General features: G+C 37.5%; 1 protein-coding gene across 3 annotated transcripts in view; it reads left to right on the forward strand.

Annotated features, from left to right (window-relative positions):
- The window catches only part of FYN (FYN proto-oncogene, Src family tyrosine kinase), a 139,796-nt gene that overhangs the window by 55,459 nt on the left and 69,934 nt on the right, over positions 1–14,403 (forward strand). For 2 of the 3 annotated variants that reach the window (XM_063124771.1, XM_063124773.1), the window contains exon 2: positions 5,230–5,301. The exons of the other annotated variant lie outside the window; for it this stretch is intronic. The gene's annotated coding sequence lies outside the window, so the exon portion shown is untranslated. The remainder of the gene's footprint in view (positions 1–5,229; positions 5,302–14,403) is intronic. 3 annotated transcript variants of the gene reach the window in all.

Consider the following 14,403-nt stretch of genomic DNA (forward strand, 5'->3'; position numbering starts at 1 on the left):
ACTGTATGGACTGCAAACTTTTCTGCTGGCTTGGGAAGTCTGCTTCTTGTGGTTGGAAATGTTACTGCAGGCCTCAACCATATGAATGCATTTAAAATAATTTAAAATACTTAATGTGTTTTAAAAACAAAATAATCCTGAGATGCCTGGCCCTAGGATCCCCTTAGTATGCATGCCAAGTTTCAGGTTCCATGGTCTTGACATAATGGTGCTGGTGGATGAATTATTACATTGTGAACCGCCCAGATTGTGAACCACCCAGAGAGCTTCGGCTATTGGGTGGTATAGAAATGTAATAAATAAATAAATAAATTGTGGCCAGTGTGGATTTATTTACATCATTGTGATGTATTAGGGCTAGGGATGTATTATGTAATGTAGCAAATAAAAATGATAATAAAGACTGCTTTAACATTATTAATGCTGCAATAGTCTTTACACGTATCTGGGAGTAAGTCCCACTGAAATAAATAGAGCTTACTTCAGAGTAGGTATTGTAGGATTGCACTGTTCAAACTTTGTTTCCTACGCTAGAGAATGAAAAGGAAAAGGAAGTGGCCTGAGCAGTTCATTTTGTCAGGGAGACTTGTGGTGAAGTCTCACAAGGGGACTCACAATAGCTTGGTTTGGACATAACATTCCAGGCTTCATAAACCACGGTTTTGCTATCTTGGTTTAATAACATAACTTGGTTATAATTAATTAGCATCAAAAGCAGGATTCACCATTTTGAGGAGAGGAGGTTGGCAGGGAGCAGTGCATGGACCTGATGTCTGGTGTTCATCCTGTTTTCATAAACTGTGAAACGTTACCCTACAATCCAGGCCAATAGGTTCTGAGTTACAATGTTCTTGACCTGCTAACTACCTGTTTGGATACCACCATAGGGGTTGTTCTGTTTCCCTACTACTTATGATGATTTGAATATAGTGTTTCGTAGTTGGCTTTTCCTCCAGTTAGTTACATCTAAAATATGTTCTTGTGGTTTTCTAACCCATTTTCTTAACAGTTACGGTAAATTTAATTTTCTTTTCCTTGTGCAAGAACTGAGCTGTTACTTAGCTAACAGGTTAGTTAGCATAAGCAATTAAATGCTTTACAAAAGTATTAATAGTGTATGAGCAAGCAGGAAAAAAATAAGAGGGAAATTAGAAATTCCTATAATTATTATTGTCTGCTTTGAAGAATGTGCTCTAAATGAAATGAAATAATAAAACATCTCATTTAGTTTTATTGGCTTTCGTTTCACTGTGGGTTGGGGTGGAAATCTTCTCAGCCACGGGAAGGTGAGTGACGAGCACAAACTAAATATTCATCTCAGCAGCTTTTCAAATGTAGCAGACACATCTCATGTAAATTTTGTCTCTTAAGTGTTTACAGCTAGAAGAACAGTAGAAGTAGGCGTGTTCAGAATGTTGCTCACTATAGATGGAAATCTTCTTTTTGCTTTATCAGATTTTTCTGTCTACTTCTAAAGTTTCTTCAGTTCTATCGGTCTATCACAAAATCTACCCTGAAATGGTAATCTAACCTCCAAAGATAAGCAAATCAGCAGCGCTTTGGAAGAAAATGCTACTTCCTGTCTTCCATGTACATACATATACAACTCTCCAGCTTTCATACTAAAATGAGTTCCTTGGAGGGAAAAAAGCAGTATATAAATGCAATAATAATAAAATAAATAAAATGATATGCCAACTCCATATCCTGGTGCAGTATTCTGATATTGTTCTCTTTGTCTTGTTAAACTACTAGTTTTGCTATTTGTAGGTTAGAAAACACAGAGGCTTCATTTCTGTGCATACTTGTGAGCGAGTAAGCACCGCTCAGCTTCTTGCTTATAAAGTTTATCAGAAAGCAACCGTGCATAGCATTGCACTGCATGTCATTCTCTAAATTGCAGTACCAGAGTTTATTAATAACTCTGTATTTAGGTCCTTGAAACAAAACACATTGATGTTTGTTTGTTTGTTTAAAAAATTCTACCCCTCTCTATTGAGCCAAAGCTTCTCATGGAGGCTAAGACATGATTGCTTAAAAATACCAAAATAAAGCAGAACAACAAAAAATTATAGCAAACAGAAGGAAGCCTACAGAAGGGGATTTTCCAACCCCCTCCTTACCCCTGCACCCTTATGTGTTCCCAGAAAAGCTTCCTAAACAGCATGAGTTGAGATGCAGCGGAGCTTCTGTTGGAAGAGGGAATCCACCAAAATCAGATGGAGGCACTTCTTTTGCCTGTTTTCTTCCACCATGGTTCTTACGATCCAAGCTAACGGAAACTAAGTTTAAACACGCTTAAAAACAGCAACTAAAAGTACTAGATCATATCTGATTTAGGGTGCAAAGGAGCTTCATTTAGAAGCCAATATAATCATTTTCTCCTCAACATCTGTCCTTGGTATCCAGCAGCTGTGGCTCTCCTCACACTCTAGATTATGACATGAGTGTTCACTTCACAGAGAGGCCCTTCTGCAGTGTTCTGCACTGATTTCCACCTTCCCAGGCCCTTACAATATAAGCTACTCAAGATTAAAAGTGGACCAAAGTACACATTATTTTAAAGCTGTAGCTAGCAGTTATGTCTCCAAACCCGCTCCGTTTTTTTCCTCTAGAAGTAAGTGCAGGAGTCCCAAATGAGATCCAGTGTGGGGAGTGAGGGGTTTTAAACTCTGTCCTCTCCTACTACAGTCCTGTTCTGGATCATGGCCCCACACCTGCAATTTATATTGCCAGATAGTGATCCGTTAAAACGTAAATCAGTATTTAGTAATATAACTGCTCCGGAATCTGTTTAGATGTGGACCAATGTATAAATGCAATAAATAAATAAATTTTCAGGTGTGGTGCCCCGAATCCACATTGGGAACATGGCAGAGGATAATAGTTAAAGCGATCCTATCTGCAAAATCAATATTGGGGTGCATGTGCTTAGTCTAAAATAAACAAAAAAAACCCATAGCTGCTAGCTATGTCGTCAAAATAACATATAGTTTTGGAACAGGTTGCATGCAGGGGGGAATCATATTGCAGAATTTCTTCAGTGTGCAGCCCAAGAGGGCCTTTCTTTGAAATGATTATTTGGGTTATGATAGGCATATATGAGAACAGTGGCAGGTTGGCATTGATTTGCTATAGGTGATGGAAAGTCCATTCTGGTCTCTAATGGAGCTGAGGCAAACAGGATGATGCCTTTAGTCACATCATAAACTCTATTTTCATCACTATCTTATTATTATTATTATTATTATTATTATTATTATTTATTTATTTATATAGCACCATCAATGTACATGGTGCTGTACAGAGTAAAACAGTAAATAGCAAGACCCTGCCGCATAGGCTTACATTCTAATAAAACCATAATAAAACAATAAGGAGGGGAAGAGAAAGCAAACAGGCACAGGGTAGGGTAAACAGGCACTGGGTAGGGTAAAACTAACAGTATAAAGTCAGAACAAAATCAAGTTTTAAAAGCTTTAGGAAAAAGAAAAGTTTTTAGCTGAGCTTTAAAAGCTGAGGTTGAACTTGTAGTTCTCAAATGTTCTGGTAGAGCGTTCCAGGCATAAGGGGCAGCAGAAGAAAATGGACGAAGCCGAGCAAGGGAAGTAGAGACCCTTGGGCAGGTGAGAAACTATCTTGATGCCAAAGGAAAAGTTTTGAACTAACTGCAGAGAAACCTGTGTCCTTTTCCTATGTCCTTGATTTGTTAGGCCTTAATTGGCATGGTACCTCTTTCTACCTACACTTCCCAAAATCTTGCTTGTTCCCCCAATCATTATACAAGCACAAGGTACAGGCCCTTCTTTCTCCCAATTGTTCTGACAGTGCTGCTTTTCCTACATCATCTATGCATATAGCCTAAAGGAAGCACTGGAGTAGCTGTCATGTGAAATTTTGTTGGCTTTGGGGTGGGGGATGGCATTTGTTCATCCTAACCTTAATTCTCAAACTACCTGAGTTTGTCATGCCTGTTTGTCTAGCTTTCTTTAACTGGCAAATTGTTTCCAATTACATGCTCAATGTGTTGCTTATTTGTGATTCACAATAAACTGGTGGAGAAGTACTGTTGTGTAAAACAGCTTCAACAATTTTTCTAGTTTTGCTGAAAGACACAAAACAACAAGAATTTGTGTGGTGAGGGAGAAGAATGTTCAGACTTTGATTCATACAACTACGTTGCTGAACATGATCACCTCTGGCCACATCTGGAAGATCATATATCAACTTAATAAACTAAGATATGATTGAGCATTTTGACTGAGCACATTGCTCCTTTGCACAAGTGAGTAAAGAGGAAGTATTCCATTAACTATAGCTTCCTGTTTCATCCAAACCACGAAACTATGAATAATAACTTTAGAATAAGTCAGGATATTATTTATTTTATTTATTTATTTATTTATTTATTATATTTTTAATCTGCCCAATAACAAAAGTACTCTGGGCTAAAGTCTAAAATGCAATACAAACAGTTAAAATATAAAATACAATGCAAATATTTAAAAGAATAAAATATACCATGGTTTGTAGTGGCTTAATATCCTGGCTTATTTCAGAGTTATTAACCATAGTTCCCTAGTTCATATGAAACAAGAAACTATAGTTAGTGGAAGAATCCCTGGTTTGTTTGCTAGCTTGTCCAAAGGGGCTGCATATGATATGATTGTCTGAACATGGCCTTTGTGTCTTGTAGTGTGAGAGACTAGCAAGCCTCTAAGTGCTAAACCGTGGTTTAGCGCTACATACATGAGCAGAAAGGCACCTGAGCAAAGTCGTGGGCTTGCACACTTCACCCTTTCCTTTCTTCCCATGTGGCCAGGAGGAAGAATAACACATTATTCAGTTTCACAGTATCAGATTCCTGGCTTGTTGTTAGATGGAATTGTGGTTTCAAATAAATATTAGTCAACTGCTAAACAATTCTAAACCCTGGATTGTTTTGCTGCTTGTTTAACAAACTATAGTGAAGTGAAGGTTACTACAGGTCCGTTTTATTAGCAAAGTAAAGGGACCTTAACAACTGGTGCCAACATTTGAACTTTCATAGATTGATATGAAAGAAATATTCGTGAAGGATAGATGACAGATATGCAACTTCAGTGGTCCCTGATCTCTTTCTCTTCGCATTTTTAAAATGTAGACTGTCAGAATCACCTGAGTACTAGGGCACTCTGTAGTAAATCAAGATGAGCATACATAACTGAGTTAGTCCCTCTTTTATTGCAGGACCAGTCTTAAAGAAGTTCCTGAAAAAATGTGGTGAATAAAAGCTTGCTGATCTACAGGGGGGGAATTCTGGTAAGCAACTCCCCATCTTATAACTTACGTTTTTGCTGTTGTGCCCATTAAATTGTTTCAACTGTTTTACTCTAGTTTAATTTCTACTTTGCTTGAAACCCTATAATTTTATGAAGTTGGTCACTGGCGTGGGCAGTATTTTCTTCCTTTTTGTTTTGTTTCCTTTTATTTTAGCATGAAGACTTTTGGTTTATAATGAGAAATCTTGAAAGAAATCAAGCTGAGCCTTGTGGCAAAGAATGCACTCGACAGTTTAATTTCTCAAATGGCTTCTACTTATTGTGCTGTGGCTTTTATAAAGTACTCAAAAGCCTCGGAGCTAAAATCTAAAGCAAGAATATCATAAAGGTTTGCCTTAAAAAAATGCAATTCATTTTACCAGCATGAAAACCGGCCCTACAATTCAGATGGAAATAGTGACACTTAAATGTGCCACTTAAAAGTACAGGAAAGCTACATAGAAATGATTTTGTAATGGACAGTATGAGAATTGACATTCCTTCTCTGTTTCTTGTCTTGTACTAACCCTAAATTGTTCAGATTCGTCTATGATATTATTCGTTTCTAGAATTAAATGTGGCATATAAAACTCCCTGGAGATGCTCCAGGAGGATATGACCTCCCAGGTAACTTTACTTTTGTCCATCAATTTCCTGGCTTGTTGACTGAAGAGATAAGTAATTCTTGTTTTAGATTAGAGGCTTGGCAAACTCATCCACCTTGGATGTTTGAGTGTTGATTTGAAAGACTTGTTTCATTTTATCTAAATGAATACTGGCTCCAGGGCAGTCCTTCTTGTTTGAGTATACTTACTTTCCTCTCCTAATCCAGTGAGTTATACATGTAGAACATTGGCAGCTGTGGTGGAAAGCAATGATCCATGAGTGAGTACAATTTGCTTAGTAGACTGTTCCAGGTTAAGGTATACATCTGAACAGAATTCATGCTAACATGTAATTATATTTGTGTATAATATATGAACTATACAATTTATAATTTTATGATTAAAATGATAAAATACCCTTATTACAGAATACAAATTTTGATTTTAATGCTTTATTTTATAATATATTAGATTATTCAAATATTGTGCTTTCTGTGATGCAGCAGGTAGGAATAATTATCATAGTAAGTTTAGGCCATTTCATAATGCAATTTACTTGATGTTACTGAAATAAGGAGATTAAAGGATGTGTTCGATGCTACTAAGACATACCAGTGCCTTGACATAGTTGTAGGATTTATTTAGAGACCTTTGAATAAATTCTGAATTCTTGGATGCATAGCCTCGATAGTAAGTATGTGGCATTTGTGGGAAATACATACATTTCATGATAAATATGTTGCTGTCATATTACCTTTCTGGGTTTTGTTTCTTTTCTTCCCCCTTTGTAATCTCTTTCGCAAATTAATTATTAAAACAACATGGAGAATTTGAAGTGAAAAGAAATCTTATAACAAATGACAGCCTATTTTTATAGAGCTGCTTATTAATCAGGTTGTTGAGCTAAAATAAAACAGAAGCCTTGGAAAGCATACAGGCTGACCAGTAAGTTGGGCTAGAATAATGATGATCATATGCTTTTTTTTTTTTTGCCCAATTTTCTTGGAAGGGCCATCAACATAGCAATTTAAAAAATAAACAAATATCTGTCTTAGCACTCAGACACAGGCAGTATTCCTGTTTGCCTCATTTCTCAGGAAAATGGTGGTATTGAAGCTAAGATATAAAATTTCTGGACACTCATTTACATAAATAATAAGAGTGTAAAGCTGGTCTATTATTGATACAAACTGGGTCTGATCAGATGAGACTTCAGGCTCTGTGATTAGTGAAACTGTGGTTCTCTGGGGTTAGCACTAAACACAAGCCGTGCTGTCTCACAACACTTTAAACTATGGTTAGAGCCGCTAAACCTGCTGCAGATGGTTAGTGAGTGAGCAGGGTTTAGCAAAAAGTATCACACAAGACTGCTGCTTTACCAAAAGCCTTAACTAGCAGGGTTTAAGGTGTCTTCTGAACAGGCCCATTATAAAGATTTATAATCCCAACTTTCTAATATGTATATATTATTCAAGGTGGCTTACAATAATTAAATCATAATACTAAAATATAGCAACAATAAAAAATATTACAAAGATAGATATAGCAGACATAATACTGTTTTCAATAAAACTATTTAAATCTAGCAAATTTAAAAGCTATAGGAAAATGTGTTCACAAGCTGATGGAATATAATCAGAGAGGAGGTCCTATGAACGTCGTGGAGCAAGCTGCTGGGCAATATTGGTGCAACCACTGAGAAAGTGTATTGCTTGTACCAACAACCATTATTCTACCATAGATGGGACACAGAGAAAGATCTCCCTCCCCACTTGATCTTAACAAGTAGGAAAGCTGATATAGGAAGTGGCTGTCGTTGAGGTACCTTGGACCCAAGACATTATGAGCTTAAAATTTCGTATTTGTCGTTCATATCTTTTGTGAACTGCCCAAAGAGCTTCAGCTATTGGAAAAAGGAAATGAACCTCTCGTGCAAGTACTGAGTCATTACTGACTCTTGGAGGGGCGCCAGCTTTCACTGACGTTTTCTTGGCAGGCCTTATAGTGGGGTGGTTTGCCGTTGCCTTCCACGGCCGTTATTACCTTTCCCCCAGCTAACTGGGTACTCATTTTACCGACCTCAAGAGGATGGAAGGCTGAGTCGACCCAAGCCGGCTGCCTGAAACCAGCTTCCGCTGGGATCGAACTCAGGCCGTGGGGAGAGTTTCAGCTGCAGAAACTGCTGCTTTATATAAATTAATTAATTAAAAGGTAATTGCCAACACTTTGAATTATGTCTGGAAACCCAATTGGCAAGCATTTTTATAAGATAGATGTAATGCAATCACATAGGTAAGTGCCTACTGCTACCATCATTGCTGCATTCCAGATAAACAAGCTTCTGAAAGCTCTGAAAAGGTAGCTCAATGTAGGGCACATTGCAGTAATCCAATCTAGATATAACTAAGGCATGTGTTACATAGTTATGGCAGATGCTAGGAAAGGATGCACACCAGCCTAAACTGGACAAAGGCATCCCTAATTACAGCAGCATCCTGGGTGCACAGGTGCAAATGTTATTTATTTATTTATTTTATTTATTTTTTATTTATTTAAGGATTTTTATGCTGCCATTCAGCCAAAAAAGGCTCTCACGGCGGCTTACAAAAGTATTTCTTGACAGTCCCTGCCCACAGGCTTACAATCTAAAAGACATGACACAAAAGGAAAGGGGATTGGGAGGGAGGAGGAGGAGGAGGGGGAAAAGGAAAGCAAATTCAGGCACTACAATCTTAGTTGGAAAGTTCAGCATTTACAGTTGACAGCAGGAGGGAGGGGGCTCTCAGCTGGAGCTGGACCCAGGCACGGTGGAGAGGTGCCTGGCTGCTGCTTCCTCCCTCACTGGTGGCCTCTGCAGAGCCAGTTGGTAGCAGGAGGGAGGGGGCTCTCAGCTGGAGCTGGACCCAGGCACGGTGGAGAGGTGCCTGGCTGCTGCTTCCTAAATAATTGGAGTTTTCTGGGCAGTATACAGAAAATTAAAAATGTAAAAACAAAACCAACCATAAAACAATAATAAAGCAGCACATAATGAAACCAACAGCCTAAAAACAATGAGGCACTTAATAAAATCAATGTAAAACTAGCAGTAAAAATAAAGCAATGCAAAGATCTAAAACTGTTCTTAGAATGCCTAGGAAAGTAATGACCATTATGCCACAAGGCAAGTCTCTTTGGCAAAAGCATTCCACAGATGAGGTGCCACAACTGAAAAGGCCCTCTCATAACCACCCTTTGCCTCATTTGGACATCTGGCACTTGGCACAGGGTGTCAGATGATGATCTTAAGGTTTGGGTAGGTAGATATGGGAAAAGATGTTTCTTCAGGTAACCTGTCCCCAAGCCATCCTGAAAGTCTTTTAGGGCTTCACAGTTTAAAACCAGCACTTTGAATTAGGCCTTGCAGATAGCAAAATACTGTCATAATATGATTGTATCAGTTAACAGACTAGCCACTCTGTTTTGGACTAACTAAAGTTTCCTGACCATGTTCACTTGCAGTCCCACATATAACACATTGAAATAATCTAAATGGGAGGTTATGAGAGCATGAATTACTGTCGCATGGCTATCTCTGTCCATTTGGTATATGAGTCTAAACTGATAACAGATGCTCTAAATTCAGGAGTACCCCCAGACTGTGAAGCTATTTCCTGAAGCGGAGTGCTACCACATCTAAAACAGGTTGGATCCTCTTTCTGACCAGGAGTGCCACTGTTTTGCATGGATTAAGTTCATTTGGTTAGCCATCATTAAACCCATTGCTATTTCAAACCGCCAATTGATTGTCTACAATGATAACGTAAGTAGAATTCTAGTATTTAACCAATATTTTAATTATTTAACCAATATTTTAATTAATCTTAATAAAAATAAAACTCACTTATATTTATTGTTGATCCCCTCCGCCCCAGAGAATAAATATTCAATATTTGGTATCCTAAGTGTTCTTCATCAGGAGAGTATCTTCTTCAATGGATAGGGGTAACTCCAGAAAGAAGGATCCTAGCATTGACAGTCAAAAGACATTGTGAAACTCTTCTACCGTTTTTTTCTTAATAGAGTGTTTCTGGCAAGAAAAATGACAGAAAACTGGTGGGAAAACACAGGACTACAAACTGAAATCAACATTGTCTGAACACCCTGTAAAACTCCACGAATGAGGCAGAAAAAGTGAATGATAAAAGCCTCATCTAGAAGCACCCTAGATTACCAAGTAGCCATTTTAAAAACAACATCTCCAATGATAGATTTTATTTATTTATTTATTTATTTATTTATTGGGCAGTGCAAAATTAAAACCATAAAACACAACAAGTATCTGACTAAATTTAACTAAATAGATATCAATAGGCCAGTAGTAGACTACATGGTGTTTCTACTGTTAGGTTCAATTGCTGATATCTTCAGTGAAAAGGATCAGGTACGAGGTAATGTGAAATACCTTTGTCTGAGGGCTAAATTCTTTTTCTAAATAATTGCCATGATGGAGACCGGGATTAGGATGATGTGAGGGGGTGGAGTTAATTTAAAAAATTCTTATGAAAACAACCCTGCCCTGTGAAACTGTCATTAGTCCCAGAAGTTTTCATTCACACAGTAACAAAAGCTAGAGCTCCAGGTTTAAATTACTGACTTCATGCCACACTTGTGATTTTTAATAAATTATTTACACAGCTCCCAGAAAGTTGCAAGTCTTTTAGTCATGCATAGATCTCCTTTCTCCTTTCATGTGAAGAATATTTTGTGTTTCATGCCTCATCTCTAAACATACATAATTCTACAGTGCCAGAGGCATGTGGGCTGCATAGCCAAAGCTTTTGATTTATGCTTTGGTTACATAAAGGCTCTATTTTGCTGAAAATAAATGTAGTTGAAAAATAAATAAATAAATAAATAAATAGTTTGTATAACCAACTCGAAAAAAATATTGCTCAGGAAAAGTATGGATTTAAAATGGGAAACATGGTTTAAATCATGATGTGCAGTGCAATCCTATACATAACTACTCTTTCTGAGATAAGTGTATGTATATCAGATTGCAGCTTAAATCACCTCCATTTAAATCATGATTCCACCCATTTTGAGTGACAGCCCAAAGGCATAGGCTTTGGTAAAAGGCATAGGCTTTGATCTAGTATTGTCACTATTTCCTTGTTCCCAGCTAAGAGTGAAGCAATTTGGGTGTCACTTTGAATAGAGACTTAAGTAAAGTCAGACACAGAGAGCTGAACTCTGTAAACATCTGAAGATCTGGTTGTGGGAGCCGTGGACTTTGGCTGTTTGCTGGAATGTTTAAGCAGTGTGCCTCCAACTATGTCCAGCCTCTATGTTTGTAAATAAGCGCAAATGTTACAAAACACTTATACGCCTGCAGTGACATCCTTCCAAAGATAGACAAACCTGGGTTAAGCGCTGCACCCCTGAAATGTATATCCAGAGAAATTAGTTGAATGTAACAATATTTAATGATAGTGATTTGAGCAATACATATTAGATCACATCATGTGTTGGATGCTGTAAACATATCCTTCTAGTAACCCTTAGAGCTGTTTGCCTTTTATTGTTTTGCCCTATTTCTGGAATTTAAAAGCCCAAATAATGCAATGTTCTTTTCTCACAAGTAGTCATATTTTACATAATTATGTTAAATTCACGCTCACCTGCTGCTAGATGTTGGTCTGTGGCAGACACTGTATGACCAATTAGCCACCATGTGGTCTTTGAGGTATCTTGTATGGTCCTTGTGCTATTTTTAAAAAAACCATTCTTAGGCTTCTAGTTTATAAAGTGGAAGCTTCTAGCTATTCAGTCATTAAATATAAGCTTGAAAAATATGATGACAATGTGTGTTCTGCACATAACAATATAATAGCAGGTTTTAAAGGCCCATAATGTTTTGAGCCATTTCTTACTCCTAGCTTTTAACTTCACACACCCTCTAATTGCATTTCCCTAAATAAATAGCAACAACAATAACAACAACTTACCAGCAATTAGATAACAACATTCTGGACTACACTGCAGTGGTGTCATATACTACTCACCTTCCCGGCAATAAGGGTACCATATAACAACAATGGACTACTTTGCACAGCTGATGTAACCCATGTTCTTCCATCCTACCCTGCCCCCATTCCCACGCACAATATGGGCATAATATCAGGCTTTATTTGCATTGGCAGGTTGATTTTTTCCCCATGAAAGATCATAGGGCTCATCTACACCAAGCAGGATATTCCACTATGAAAGTGGTATATAAAAGGCAGGAGCCACACTACTGCTTTATAGTGATTTTGAAGTGCACTGACAACTGTTGGGGCCCATGACACATCTACGCCAAGCAGGATATAACACTATGAAAGTGGTATGAAAGCAGTATATGGTATGTGTCATGGGTCCCAACAGTAGTCAATGCACTTCAATATCACTATAAAGCAGTAGTGTGGCTCCTGCCTTTTATATACCGCTTTCATACCACTTTCATAGTGGGATATCTGCTTGGTGTAGTTGAGCCCATAGATATGAGCATGAACTTGTAGCATTCCTGCTACTTATTGTTTTAGGCTGGATATGCTACCTGCCACTTATAGTTACACTAAAATTCTGGATTTCTCAATTGTTTTCTGGTTCCCACCCCCACCCCTCTCTCTTAAACTTCTGTTCCAGAGGGGAGAAATTTCACATGCACAGACACACACACACCAGGGCACCTATTAGAACAAAAATAAGTGTGTTATTCACAAAATAATTTATCTTCCCTCCTTCATGGCTGCTATTTGCATTATGAAAGACGCTCCTATTGATGCCAATGGGAGCTTTTCTCTTGAAGCAAAAAGAGTCATATGGGGAATGGATCTTGATAAGGTATGTGGAGCAAAATGTGGTGGAGCAAAAGATTGATAATGTGGTGGAGCAAAAGATTAAAGTATTTCCCCCCCCCCAGCCAGAGCCCTAGTTCATATGGGGCCTCTTTGCAACTGCTATTTTCTTTTTTCTTTTTTTTTAAAAAATATCCTGCAATTAGTAATTGAGTGAATAACGTCACACCAGTTTTAACACTGAGTTTGTGGCTAAAGTGAGATTTATCAATCTCTTTCATTTAGCTATTACACAATGTTGGCTCTGCAGTTGTATTTGTAACCTTGTCTATAATATAAAATATTAATTGATTTCAGTTTCAGAGTATCTACATATGAGAAAAGATAGAAATATATGCAGTTGAAAAAAACGATTTAATTAAATATGGGTTTTCTCATGTAGGGTGACCATATGAAAAGGAGAACAGGGCTCCTGTATCTTTAACAGTTGCATAGAAAAGGGAATTTCAGCAGGTGTCATTTGTATATATGGAGAACCTGGTGAAATTCCCTCTCATCACAACGGTTAAAGTGCAGGAGTTATACTAGAGTGACCAGATTTAAAAGAGGGCAGGGCACCTGCAGCTTTAACTGTTGTGATAAAGAGGAAATTTCACCAGGTTCTCCATATATACAAATGACACCTGCTGAAATTCCCTTTTCAGTACAACTGTTAAAGATACAGGAGCCCTATCCTCCTTTCCATATGGTCACCCTATCTCATGCCTATGTAAATTATCTTGTTTTAGAATTTAGGGTACTTTTAGTTCAGTCTAGATACATAAGTGTATCTAGATACATAAGCACTTCTTTTTTGCAGTACTTGACCAAATATGGGAAGGGTTAATGGAAAATATTTCTAAGCAATATATAATATATTTCTATATATTATCCCTGATCATATGGGGCAAATGCTATGTTTCATTAATCTATTGGTTTAAAACAGAATAGCTATTGCAATCTACAACCTAGATTCTGCAAACACCTATATGTAAAGGTTTCTTTGAATTATTTCAAATTTACAGCAAAGTTACAGAGCTGGCATTATTTTCCTATTAGCAATATAATTTAAAATACCTTCAGAAACAAGGTATTTTTTGCAAAAGTGTCAATGTTTGCTTTGTTTCCATAGCAAATTTATTTCTCACATAGGTATTGAATTTTCAGCTGTATGTAAATAACAGTAATGATGCCTTGTCTGCTGATGTGACAGCTGTGGACATGGCTCTAAGAACACTGTGCTGCAGAAGCTCTGCATTCAAATATCACAGGCTGTCTATATGCAGATATATGTGCCACTCTTGTTTTCTCATCAGTAGTTTGATTGCTTTAAAACCCCATGGGTAATTAGCGTGATTGTTATTTGGTATATGCAGATAATCAATTAAATTAAGTGCCACTGGAATTGGAAAAAGGTCAAACCAGGTTTTCTAGTCTTTTAGCAACCCAAACGGCTTTGTGCATGTATGTGTTTATACGTGTGTGCACAATGTCATTCATTCTCTTTGGTTTAGTTTTGTAGTCTGTTCTACTACCTTGATAATCTTTTCTCACTTCCTAAATATAATATCCAAACGGTTGTAACGATTTTGACCACTCTGCTCTTTTGATAAGAAAAGGCATCACAGCAAGGGCTGCACT

This window comes from Elgaria multicarinata, chromosome 4 (genome assembly GCF_023053635.1).
Source record: "Elgaria multicarinata webbii isolate HBS135686 ecotype San Diego chromosome 4, rElgMul1.1.pri, whole genome shotgun sequence".
Classification (NCBI taxonomy): domain Eukaryota; kingdom Metazoa; phylum Chordata; class Lepidosauria; order Squamata; family Anguidae; genus Elgaria; species Elgaria multicarinata.